This window comes from Erythrolamprus reginae, chromosome 5 (genome assembly GCF_031021105.1).
Source record: "Erythrolamprus reginae isolate rEryReg1 chromosome 5, rEryReg1.hap1, whole genome shotgun sequence".
In the NCBI taxonomy this organism is placed as follows: domain Eukaryota; kingdom Metazoa; phylum Chordata; class Lepidosauria; order Squamata; family Dipsadidae; genus Erythrolamprus; species Erythrolamprus reginae.
The window spans coordinates 67,720,658-67,735,075 of NC_091954.1; positions in this window are offsets into that span (position 1 = coordinate 67,720,658).

Below are 14,418 nucleotides of genomic sequence, written 5' to 3' on the forward strand. Positions count from 1 at the left end.
ATAGCGTTTCGCGAAGATCGAGATCGCGAAACTCGAGGGATCACTGTATACACAAAAGATGCAACCTATCTCAGAAATACAAATTCGTATTTATCTAAATCTCATTTCAGATTAATCTAAAAATTATAAATTAGTTTAGATTATACTTGGTCATTTTTTTTCAGAGGCAATCAGAACTTCAGGGGGAGGCAGGGAAGTCTGCTAATCTATTTTGCCCTTCAATTTTTGCAATTCCTGCTTTATCCTCCCATCCTCTCTGCTCCCATCCTCTCTGAGTCTTCGGAGAGGGGCGGCATACAAGTCTAATAAATTATTATTATTATTTTCTTACTTCAATTTTTCTTGAAGCTGTGAAGTAAACGAGGAAAAAAAGTGAAGGTGGATTCTTCTGCGGTCTCCTCGTCCTCTTACATTTGGTGACAATTTGTTGAACCATGAAAATTATGAAATAGGTACAGTGGTACCTCTCGTTACGAACTTAATTCATTCCGTGACCGGGTTTGTAAGAAGAAAAGTTCGTAAGAAGAAGCGATTTTTTCCCATAAGAATTAAGGTAAAAGCAAATAATGTGTGTGAACCCATCCCAAAAGTCACCCCTTTTGCTTTTTGATTGATGATTGCTTTTGATTGTTTTTTAACACAATTCTATGTTAAATAACACCACAAACAATAAAAACTCCGGAGAAACTCGGCAGGATGCTGATGCGTAATGGTCACGCGTAATGGCGGCAGCCGGGAAATTTTTCCAGGCTTGGGTTCGTATGTGGAAAATAGTTCATGAGAAGAGCCAAAAAAATCTGGAACACCCGGTTCATATCTAGAAAAGTTCGTAGATAGAGGTACCACTGTACTTTAATTAATGGGGTGGATTGTGCACATTTCATTTAATATCACGAGGCAAGAGCATTATGGATTATTTGTATGGGGATCCCTCTGAAGGAATTTAAACTACTTTGTTTCCCGCCAAGTGCAAAGGAAATAATAGTAAATCTGGTAGCATTGACTATGGAAAGAGTGTTCATGGAGTTGCTCCCTTCTAGCCTCTATAATACACAGGGAAAATGGGGATCGGTTCTCTAATGAGACATACAATAGATCCCTATGATGTTTTAAGGTTCATATTTGTGTAAACAGCACTCCCAAATGTTCAAGAGATGAAAGAACTATAACAGGTTTTAGATTATTTCATTCCCCCGCAAACAGGGTCTTCCACTCTCTTCCTTGGTGTGTGTGTATATGTATGGAATTTCTCTAATTTTACAATTTATACTGTATATCCTGTGTAGTGATTTCATTTACATTAACTACTAGGAGGCACCAACTACTAGGAGGCACCAATCTGCATCATACTGTGTATGGTCATCTGAAGTATGAAGGTCACTTTTGAACACAGTTTGAACTCCATAGAACAATAACTTGCTTCATATGTCTGATGAATCCCAGAAAAATCTGCCCAGATGGTGTTTCCTGATGGTCAATGTAACTGATAATCAGAATTACGGTAGGTAATATGCAGGATTTCTGCAGTCTGCTGTAATGGGCATAGGATAGAGTTTCCTCTTAATCACACATTGTTGTATTTGCAATGGGAAAATATCCACCTCTCAGAATCTCAGAAATCAAGGAGAAATCTAAATATTTTTAGTTGCATGAAATGAAGGAGAACTTCTGTTTTCACACAGCCTTGCAACTGTATAGGAAGAACCCCAAACTTCCCATGATGGAAACTGCCCAGCAACATCCTTGGAAGCTTAATTTGCTTTTCAAGCAGATTTGAAGTCTCATCAGTGATGCCTGTAGTGTTACAGAAGTCTGGCTTTACTTCAAACAGGGATTACTGCAGAACTCTCCTAATTAGCTAAAAGAACATCTAATGGGATCTTTGGTTCTGTCTTCAGATTCAGCATTTGGTGCTATCTACTAAGGAAAGTTATTTTGATATTTAAAGAATGCAATGGCATATTTAGAAGTTGGAAGAAAACAATTATCCTTTGCAGAAAAAGAGAAGGATTGGATGGTGCCTGGAGTTTGAGACTCATTACAACTGGCACAAAAGTAGGGTGGCAAACAAATCAAATAAAACAACCACATGTTCATCATTTGTACACAACTCATTTTCAAAGTCCATTTTATGCCATTCAGTTCCCATTACCTTTTTGTCTTTACTAACTCTTTCTCATAATAGTGCCTATTAAAACATTGAAAATTACATCTCTGCAGTTAGTTGTTCTCCTGACTTCATCTTAATCTATCCCTATATTAATAAGTCTTGATATGTTAACTATTTCTCTTTGCCGGATGTTACTTTTCTATAAAATACTTTTTGTGCTAAGGTATTTTGGGACACAACCTGGGATTATATTTGTTCCATATTCTTATACAATGATTTTGAAATCCACTCATACCATGTCAAGATGTCAAAATTGGACACTAGAGGGAACTAAAGTCTAGGTGAAAATTCTTTAGCCTTGCGATTTACAAAATGACACAAAATACTGTAACATATGAAATATTATTTTCAGAGAATGGGGCCAGAAATTAGTAGCAATTATATCAATAATACCATTAACAAAATTTGGTTCTATGGATAGGCTATATCGAAATATGTTTTTGAATAAAGGACATATATGAAATAAATTTTAGGCAGAAATAGTGGAATCAGAAAAAGTGAATTAAAAAGTGTGGATTACAAAGTAGCCAAGCGTTCACATTGAAAATGCAAATTTCAGGAAAACTCTAGATAAAGACGGCAAAACAGACTTTTTATTGATACAAAAAGAAGAAGAAGTGGGCTTAAGGCTTTGAATATCCAAGGGAAAAGACAAAAGACAAACCAAGTCAATGACCTGGATAATGACTTTCCACTGGATTTAACAAGAGGTCATTTACAGCCTTGAAGAAGATGGGGAAAGGAAAGGCAAAATTTAAATGAATTAAAAATCAAGGATGTTAGATATAAAAGAAAGGAACATTTGATTTGTTTGTTGAAGGCTAAAATAAAACATGTTTTTATAAAGTTCTGGTAAACCAGGAAAAGAGGAAACAGAACACAGATGTGTTGCGGTAGGGGAGCCTCTGTGCCACATTTGAGTTGGGGAGATGGTGCCGTGTAGACCTCTGAAGGCCTCTCTCATCTGAGGCACCCCGCGGTTGGCTTAACAACCTGCATGGTCATTTAACAACTGCAACAGGAGAGAAGGCATTGGGGTCATTAAGCAAGATAATCATATGGGTGATATGCACCGTGGCCTAGAGGTGGAGTTCTTGCCTCACAATCAGGAGAAGGATCTCTGGAGTTCAATCCTATGCAGATATAGGGTTTCCTGCTTGGACATGGGTTGGACTAGATCAGTGATGGTGAACCAATGGCATGAGTGTCACAGATAGCACGTGGAGCCATATCTGATGGCACACGAGCCGTTGCCCTAGCTCAGCTCCAACAGGCATGTGAGTGCCAGCCAGCTGATTTTTGGGTCGCACAGAGGCTCTGGGAGGGCATTTTTGGCTTCCAGAGATCCTCCAAGTGGATGGGGGAGGATGTTTCTACCCACCCCCAGCTCCAGGGAAGCCTTTGGAGCCTGGGGAGTGTGAAACACGAGCCTACTGGGCCAAGCAGAAGTTGGGAAACAGTCCATTTCTGACCTCCAGAGGGCCTCAGGGGGTGGGGGTAGCTGTTTTTGCCCTCCCCAAGCATTGAATTATGGGTGTCGGCACTCAACGTATGCACATTAGTGTACATGCACACTCTTTCGCCCCCCCCCAAAAAGGTTCACCATTGTTGGACTAGATGATCTGCGAGGTCCCTTCCAATTCTTTTAATCTGTTAAAGTGGGTATGTGGCTTAACAACCTTTCTTATTTGCAACCAGAGGTATAACAAGCAGGAAGAGGGAGATTATGATCCCACTATATAGAGTGCTGGTGAGACCACATTTGGAATACTGTGTTCAGTTCTGGAGACCTCACCTACAAAAAGATATTGACAAAATTGAACAGGTCCAAAGACGGGCTACAAGAATGGTGGAAGGTCTTAAGCATAAAACGTATCAGGAAAGACTTAATGAACTCAATCTGTATAGTCTGGAGGACAGAAGGAAAAGGGGGGACATGATCGAAACATTTAAATATATTAAAGGGTTAAATAAGGTCCAGGAGGGAAGTGTTTTTAATAGGAAAGCGAACACAAGAACAAGGGGACAGATCAAGATCAAAAGCAACATGAGAAAATATTATTTTACTGAAAGAGTAGTAGATCCTTGGAACAAACTTCCAGCAGACATGGTTGGTAAATCCACAGTCACTGAATTTAAACATGCCTGGGATAAATATATATCCATCCTAAGATAAAATACAGAAAATAGTATAAGGGCAGACTAGATGGACCATGAGGTCTTTTTCTGCTGTCAGTCTTCTATGTTTCTATGTTTCTATAATGGGTGGGCTCCATTACAGTTCAAAATCTAGGACTACTTTTATTGTTCCTTCACTGTCTTGAGAAAAAGCCGTATTGTATAAACTCTTGCAAGATACTTTTCATTCTTTTATCTAAAACCATTCTAAATATTTTATAATATTTTTTAATTTCTTCGTTGGCATTGGTCAGTAATTTGTTTGATAAAGTTAAATCTTGACCTTCTTTAGGAATTAATGTCTTATTTCTGTCTGACCAACTTTCTGGTATCCTTCATTAGTCGGAATGAAGTTAATCATTTTTGAATAGGTTGTAATAGTTTCCCCCCCCAAAATATTAATATTAGGGGACTGACAGTCTGGTTTGGCCAAGAGCTTTTCTCATGTTACTGCTTTTCTTATAGCATCACAGATGGTCCTTGTTATTGTACAGTAGTCCCTCGCCTATCGCTGGTGTTACGTTCCAGACCTGGCCGCGATAGGTGAAATCCGCGATGGGGAATTTATCGACTGATAGTACTTATTTAAGTATTTATATTGTAATTGTTTGGTAAGTTTTCATTGTTTTAAGTGTTTATAAACCCTTCCCACACAGTATTTATTTTATATACAGTATTTAAATACAGTATTTACAATTTTAGATATATTTTTTTTAAAAAAACCTGCTGATCGACTTCCTCAGAAACCCGCGATGAAGTGAAGCCGCAGTAGGTGAAGCGCGGTATAGCGAGGGACTACTGTAGTTCCATTCATCATTTGATTTGTTTATCCATTATCTTTGGTAATTTTTCATTTTCTTCTCATCATCATCTTTCGGCTGCAGCGAGGAGGGTGTTTGCCCAGGTTCGCCTGGTGCACCAGTTGCGGCCCTATTTGGACAGGGAGTCATTGCTCAACAGTCGCTCATGCCCTCATCACCTTGAGGTTCGATTACTGTAATGCTCTCTACATGGGGCTACCTCTGAAAAGTGTTCGGAAACTTCAGATCGTGCAGAACGCAACCGCGAGAGCCATCGTGGGGCTTCCCAGATTCGTCCATGTTTCTACAACACTCCATGGCCTGCATTGGCTGCCGATCTGTTTCCGGTCACAATTCAAAGTGTTGGTTATGACCTTTAAAGCCCTACATGGCATTGGACCAGACTACCTCCGGAACCGCCTGCTACCACACGAATCCCAGCGACCGATAAGGTCCCACAGAGTTGGCCTTCTCTGGGTCCCGTCAACTAAACAATGTCATTTGGCAGGCCCCAGGGGAAGAGTGTTCTCTGTGGCAGCCCTGGCCCTCTGGAACCAACTCCCCCCGGAGATTAGAACTGCCCCCACCCTCCTTGTCTTTCGTAAATTACTCAAGACCCATCTATACCGCCAGGCATGGGGGAGTTGAGACACCTTTCCCCCAGGCTTTTTTATATTTATGTTTGGATATCTATGTGTTGTTTGCTTTTTAAATATGATCGGGTTTTTATGTGCTTTTTAATATTAGATTTGTTTTCGATAGAATATTGTTTTTATTGTTGTTGTGAGCCGCCCCTCTCTGAGTCTTTGGAGAGGGGCAGCATACAAATCTAATAAATAAAAAATTAAAATTAAAAAAAAAATTTAATTAAATTTTAAAAAGTATCCATTTTTGCTGGGGAAATATCTTCTTCTTTGCAAAGCTCTGCATAATACTGGTGGAATATTCCCTGTCATAGTTGCATTATCTGTTACCATAGCATTCCGATGTTATCAATTTAATATCGTTTTCTTCTTACTTTCTTTTCTCTGTTTACATGCTAATAATTTCCCCAGCTCATTTGTTAACTCAAAATACTTCCATTTTGTGAAGTTCGTTTTATTTGTACTTGTCTGATTGTTAACATAGGAAGCTGGTGTTGTAAAAGTGAGAAAATCCTTCCTTCCCTGAAGACCTCCTTATTTGCTCCTCTTTCATTTTTATCTCTATACTACCATCGATCCCCATTATCCTGATTGAGTTCTTGCCTAACATGGAGCTGCATCAGCTAAAGGAGAGACTGACCCACTGAAAACCAATGCAAAGAGGAGGTGTTTTTCAAGGTCTGGAGAGTAACAGAGGCAGGCATCTGTGTAATTATTATTATTATTATTATTATTATTATTATTATTATTATTATTATTATTATTATTATTATTAATTAAATTTGTATGCTGCCCCTCTCCGTAGACTCGGGGCGGCTCACAACAATAGTGACAAAACAATATGTAATACAAATCTAATAATTTAAACTAAAAACCCATAATTTAAAAACATGCACACAACACACCATACATAAACAATACAGGCCTGGGGAAGTTATTTCAATTTCCCCATGCCTGACAGTGGGTTTTAAGGAGTTTACGAAAGGCAAGGAGGGTGGGGCAATTCTAATCTCAAGGGGGAGCTGGTTCCAGAGGGTCGGGGCCGCCACAGAGAAGGCTCTTCCCCTGGGACCCGCCAGATGACATTGTTTAGTCGACGGGACCCGGAGAAGGCCAACTCTGTGGGACCTAATTGGTCGCTGGGATTCGTGCGGCAGAAGGCAGTCCTGGAGATATTCTGGTCCGATGCCATGAAGGGCTTTATAGGCCAAAACCAACACTTTGAATTGTGACAGGAAATTGATCGGCAACCAATGCAGATACTCTATTATTGTTCCATTTCTTTCCATAGCCCACTTCATCAGCAATTTTGCTTAGTCATAGGCTGCACAGGGGTGTCAAACTGGTGGCCTGTGGATCGGATGCATCATGCGCAGCCACATCCACCCAGATCCACACAGGAGGAAAATGTCACACGATGGCAATGTGACACCACGAATTTGACACCTGTGCCTTAAAGAGCCATCCCAATCCTGAGGCTCGATGCAGCTGAATATGATGTGATTACCACTTAAACTAGACCTGCACAAGTGGAGAAAGAAAAGGTGTCGCTGGGTTTTATTTTTAAAGGCATTTAGATTCTGCATCATGACAAGAAGGATGCAGAGTGAAGACCCAATTGAACTGTACTCATTACAAGTTGCATAGCAACCAGGTGGAGCTAAAGAAGCATCTTTTTGACCTGGGCTTTTCTTGGTGCATAAAGTGTACATATAGAGGGCACATTTGCTTTGGATCTGTTTTGCTACACCTCCAGAGAACTGTTAAACTGACCTTTTGTTTTGAATCCATGGCTCCTATTTGCTTTTCAATCAGGCAATTAGACACATTCGTAAACTTACCGGATGCCGTTTGCGTGTTTAATTCAAGCAGTCTACTAGTTGTTGTGGTTAGCTCTGGCCCAGCTCCTGCCCCAAGGACTGTGGATGTGGGGGAGACATCCACATGCTGCAGGCCTGTTTTGCTCCTGGTGGAATATGCTGATGAAGGCTCCTCTGACCAAGAAGACATGAGTGACAGGGAGGAGGAGAGTGTGGCAGACAGCTCAGAAGGAGATCAATTATCTAGCTCCTCCTTGGATTCAGAACAAGAGTTAATGATACAGCCACGCATGCAGAGAGCAATGCATAGGCAACAACCACTGAGAGATTATTATAAAAAAAAAATGAGGCCACCTGTGGTTGGCTGGGGCTGTGGTCATTAGTGAGGCTGCTATAAATAGCAGCCTGTGGGTTTGGCCATTGTGGAGGATTATCTGATCGTTGTGTTTCGTGACTGCTTTACTGACTTTGACTTTTTGTGTGCTGATTTTTCCCCGCTTTGAAACTAAACCAGAGCAAAGTGCGTTTCACTTTGTGAAAGAAGAAGGACTGTGAATTGCCTCACAGCTGCAAGCTAAGTATCACAGAACTGATAAGGGACTTGTACAAATTACCAGTTTGTTTGGAGACGAGGGCTCTTTGCTATACCAAAAGAGGGCTTAGGTTAAGTGAATTTTCATTATAAAGAACATTGTTTTGAATTTTCAAATGTGTGCGTGTCTGAAATTTGTACCTGTGAATTTTTTGGAGGAGTCTACCAGAGAGCCTGACAGAACACTAGTAACTTCCCTCTAAATGCTCTCTACATGGGGCTACCTCTGAAGAGTGTTCGGAAACTACAAATCGTCCAAAATGCAGCCATGCGAGTGGTTATGGGCCTTCCAAGGCATGCCCATATCTCATAATCACTCTGCAGACTGCATTGGGTGCCAATCGGTTTCCAGACACAATTCAAAGTGTTGGTTATGACCTATAAAGCCCTACATGGCATAGGGCCAGATTATCTCCGAGATCGCCTTCTGCCGCACAAATTCCAGCGTCTGGTGAGGTCCCACAGAGTTGGTCTCCTCAGTGTCCTATCAACCAAACAATGCCGGCTGGCGGGGCCTAGGGGAAGAGCCTTCTATGTGAGGCCCCCGGCCCTCTGGAATCAGCTCCCCCCAGAGATTTGCATTGCCCCCACCCTCCTTGCCTTACGAAAGAGTTTAAAAACTCATCTTTGTCGCCAGGCCTGGGGTCATTAGATATTTCCTCCTGACCAATGAGTGTTTTTAGTGTGATTTATTGTGTGCATGTTAATGAATGTTTTAAAGTTAGAATTTTTAAAGATTTTTAATTATATTAATTGGATCAATTGTATTATTATTATGTCTTTTATATATGCTGTGAGTCGCCCTGAGTCCTTGGAGAGGGGCGGCATACAAATCCAATTAAATTAAACTAAACTCTCAGGAGAAAATTTCAAACTTTTAAATGAAATCTGGGCTACGTACATAAGACAGACAGGAGTTGTCTCCGTGAGTACAGAATCTCTTGCTCCAGATTTTGAGCAGAAAGTTTTGAAGAACCTCTGGGCTATAAGACTGAAAGCATAACTAGGTAGAGAATCAAAAGGAGCTATAATTGAATGGACTTTCATGTTGGAAGGTGTTGTGGTTGGGTGAGGGCCAGCTCCTGCTGTGGGAAATTTTGATGTTGATTTATAGGAATCCTTGGTTTATCAGAGACCTGTTTTGTTGCCAGCAGAATCGGACAGTGAAGTTGGCTCACAGTCAGGGACAGACAGTGGGGGAGAGGAGACAGACAAAGAGATGGGTGCAGCCAGCCCACCAGTCAGTGCTCCAATTAGTGAATCATCAGAATCGGAGGAGGTCCCACTTGTGGATGCCCCTGTGTGCAGCTTGTGGCATGAAAGGAACAGTTGCGCATGCGTCTCAGAAGATAAGTGAGCACATATGTTCAAGGGGTAATTATGTTAATGAGTTTGTGATAAATATGGGCGTTGGGAAGCATGGGCTGTGGGCGTTTATCCGTTTGGGAAAGAGAGACTTCTGAAAGTATTACAGAGTATTCAAGGACTTTTAGTGAACTTTGGATATTTCATGGTTAAAGAACCTTTGAGGACTTTGGCGTGTGTGGCTGTGTGGATTTACAGCGGTCTTATCTACTCCTTTGTTTTGGCATGCTTCCGCATCTAAGGACTTTCGGGTGAGAGTAATTTGACTCCTCTCAGAGCTTGTATTTCAAGACTGTTTATAAACTTGTTTTATTCATTTTGACTGTGTGTGTGTTTGAAACTTATTCCGAACTCACTGGAGGCTAATTGCCAATAGCCCCGCATAACAGAAGGAATAGATGCTGATCATATGGGTATATTCCCGATTCTTCTGCTACCGGTGTGCTGTGCGCACAGCTTTGCTCCTCATGGGTGTATGATTATAGTTTCTGGGATTTCAAAAGAAGCTAGTGTTGGAAATAATATTTACAAGTTGTAAGTGCCTGAGCTGGGCTTGCTGACATTCTGTTTTTTTCTTATGACAACGTTTTAGACTTAACTGATATGTATTGTAATCTTCTTTGATTTGGAAGGCTCTTCTGGTGTGCAATTATTGCTCTATTCCTTGGTTGATGCTGGTTGGATAATAGAAAGCTATAGCCTAGCAGGCCTCATTAAACCCTTCAGATAAGATCACAGGGAGTTGTGGAAGTAGCATGTTTTTGAAACTGTAAGGAAAAGAAGCACATCTAACATCAACATGTAATTTTTAGGCAATTGATATATAATCAAAACCTTTCTGGTGATACAATACATCCTTCAACATTTCACACTGATGAAAAGAAATATAATACATGAGATGGATACCTTGGACAAGAATAAGATAATGAATGACCGTGTCATTTTGTAAACACAGTCCAATATTTAATGCTCCCAACTCTAAGATAATAAATTGAAGCTGTAAGATTGTGTGGCATCACTGGAAAAGAATATAAGCTCTATAAACTTGCATTGATCTGAAGTGAGTTGAGAATTAGATCACTTATCCCAATTAGATCAAAATCAGCTTCACGCTGATTTTATGTGATGGCTAACCACCAGATTAAATCCAGGTTTATGCCTTAGATATGTGTGATAACCTTTACATTTTTGACATCGTGACATTTTCTGTAACTTGATATAATACATGAAAGACTGCTGTCTTAATTTTTCAAAGCCAGCTATAGTTTTTCAAAAACATGTTGAGTATTTTATAGTTTAGACCTGTCCTAATGGACTACTTCAGCTTCAACCACAACAACACAAGAGCACACAACAGATTTAAACTTAATATTAACCGCTCCAAACTTGACTGTAAAAAATATGACTTCAGTAACCGAGTCGTCGAAGCGTGGAACTCATTACTCCATAGTGTCATCCCCAAACCCCCAACACTTTACCCTTAGATTATCCACGGTTGACCTCTCCAGATTCTTAAGAGGTCAGTAAGGGGTGAGTACAAGTGCACTAGAGTGCCTTCTGTCCCCTGTCCTATTGCTCTCCTATATCTCCTATACCTTTCTTCTATTCCTATATCTCTTCTTATATTCTTTCATTGATATGTTTTATTACTCTATCTTCTTTTCTATTATTTCTTAGATATATTTTACTATGAGTATCTCCTCTATAACCTTCATCATGTATTTTACTATGTGTATATAGATATATACCCACTAAAACCCTCATTGTGTATTGGACAAAATAAATAAATAAAAATAAATAAAATAAGTTAGTGCACAGGGATATTCTCTCTTGCTTGTTGTAGCACAGATGTATGTACAGTTTTTTTCCTTCCATGGCTAACCATTTGCTGGCAGGTGGAATTGGGAAGGGTAGGTTCCAAGACCAGTCTTTTCAACTGCTTCCTACCTCTGCTTTTAGCACTGATGTTGTTATAAAGGAAGAGAATGGAGAAGATTATATAATGGTCTTCTAATTACCATATTTTTCAGAGTATAAGATACACCTTCCTTCCCCCAAAAGAAGGTGGAAATGTTAGTGTATCTTATGCACAGAATACAGCCAGAAAAATGGGGTGGACAAAGGGTCTGAGAAGCCTGCAGAGAGTTCCTGGGGACTGAAGGAAGGCAAAAATGCCCTTATTTTTGTGAAAAAAGAGGCAAAAAATGGTCTATTTTTCACAAAAATGGGGGCATTTTTGCCATCCACCAGCACCCAAGGCTTCCCAGACCCTTTGTCCTCCCTGTTTTTTTCACAAAAACAGAGAAATTGCCTGTTTTTTAGCAAAAATTGTGATGTTTTTGCCTTCTAATTATCCCATCTAGCATGACTGGAGGAGAATTTCAAACCCAGATTGAATTTTGGTGCGCTTCCCAGGTCCAGAGTTGAGGCTGGTTTCTTAATGAGATAGAACTGTTTTTGCTTCATATACTACTCTGTATTGCAATTTATGTATTCTGCTTGATTAAAAATAAAGAGTGAATTTTATCTCTAAGAAGTGATTTTCCGCGACTTGAAAGTTATCGGAGGCCCAAGAATAGAACAGAGCTAGCATGATTGGAGAAGGAATTCTGGGAGTTGACGTCCACTACTCTTAAAGCTGCCAAGTTTGAAGTTTGTAAAAAGTGTACATGATGGTAAAAAGTATTGTGCTATGCCGGTATTTTATTAAATAATACATTACTACACCATGTTCTGCCGGGGTGTTTCAACCTCCCGTAATTACAGGGTAATTAGTCCAGGAAGACACACACCACACGATAAAAGGAAAACCCAAAAGTTTTTATAAACAGAAAAACAGAAACAGCTCCCTTTTTAAATGTCAAAGGGATTTTCTGGTACACACAAGGCACAGGTTAAATGCAATCCAATTGCTCACCCAATAACTGGGAAATTGAGTCCAATTCTAAAGTCCAGAGAGTCCACGCACAATCTTGAACAGCACAAAAACCACGATCTTGATGAAACAATGAATCAGATAAACTGCCATGAGGCTAAAACACCAGGTTGCACTTTTATCTGTAGCACTAATTACAGCAGCACAACCCAACCACAGGTGGCCTCATTTTCTCTTGTAATAATCCTTCAGTTGTTGTCTCCTACGCATCACTCTATGCATGCGTGGATGTGTCATTAATTCTTGTTCAGAATCCAAGGATGATACAGATGATTGATCTCCTCCTGGGCTGTCTGCCAAACTCCCCTCTTCCCTGTCACTCACGCTTCCATGGTCAGAGGAGGCTTCGTTGGCAGATTTTACTAGGAGCAAAACAGGCCTGCGGCATGTGGATGTTTTCCCCACATCCACCTGCACATTCCTTGGGGCAGGAGCTGGGCCAGAGCTAGCCACAACACTACTTAAACTCTGTATTGCAATTTATGTATCCTGCTTGATTAAAAATAAAGAGTGAATTTTATCTCTAAGAAGTGATTTTCCATGACTTGAAAGTTATCGGAGGCCCAAGAATAGAATAGAGCTAGCATGACTGGAGAAGGAATTCTGGGAGTTGAAGTCCACTAGTCTTAAAGCTGCCAAGTTTGAAGTCTGTAAAAAGTGCACATGATGGTAAAAAATATACATGTTTGTAAAATGTATTGTGCTACACTGGTATTTTATTAAATAACACATTACTACACCATTTGGTTCAGAATACATTTTTCCTTGTTTTCCACCTCTAAAATCTAGGTGCGTCTTATACTCCGAAAAATATGGTAGCAACTATTGGTCAGATGAACTTGGAAATCCCTGGCTTGATGAAATGACATCTGTTGAGTAAAATGTCAGGAAATTTGCAGAGACCAGAAGCCAACAATTAATCAAGGCAGGCTATTGGGTAATGCAAAGATGGGATCAGGCTCACAGCATAATAGCTATCTCTGCTGAAACATGGACCATTACTGGTATAGGCCATAAACAGGCATTCCAAAACCTTATGCTGACATCAGTTTGAATTTCTCCTAAAACACAACCTTGCAACAACAGAGTGCCAGGTTGCTTGTTCCTCCCAAATATCTACCATTCTTTTGCCCGATAGGAACTCCTTAGAGTTTTAATTTTCACTCCAATAAAAAACAGGCAGTTGGCGAGAGAATTAGTACTGTAAAGATAAGTACCAGAAGCTAGGCTGAGAAATTTAAATATGGATAATTAAATTTTAGAGATAATTAAATCTTTTTAATGTGAGGGTGATCTAGGAAGCTCCCTGTTCCAATCTCTCCTTGATAATAACCTCAGCCGTTGCTCTTAGATAAACCACTATCCTTCCAGCCTATCCTGCTTAGGCTCCGGTTCATGCGGATGGAATTCTCAACAGACTCATTTTAGGGAACAGGAAAATTATGTTCTACAGGTTCCCATGTATGATTACATAGGAAGGATTACTGAGATAATCTTTTTTGAAGATTACATCAAAGAGTGCTACAGTAATGTTTAAATAATATTCCACTGCAGATAGAATTTAGAATTAAGAAGTAGATTCTTCTTTCCTTGCCTGGCCTGTAAAATATTCCGATAAAGAGATCTCCTTGTAAAGGAATATTTTCCTTCCTTTAGCTTATTCTTAACAAATTTTTAGTTCATTGACTTTTACTTTGCTCTACCATATAACCAGGGAAGAGCTACCAAAAGTTTTACTACCACACTGTGGGTGTGGCTTATTATTATTATTATTATTATTATTATTATTATTATTATTAATTCGATTTGTATGCCGCCCCTCTCCGGAGACTCAGAGCAGCTCACAACAAGAAAAAGAGTTCAAATCCATTAATTTAAAACCCTCAATATAAAAAACAATCATACATCTCATAC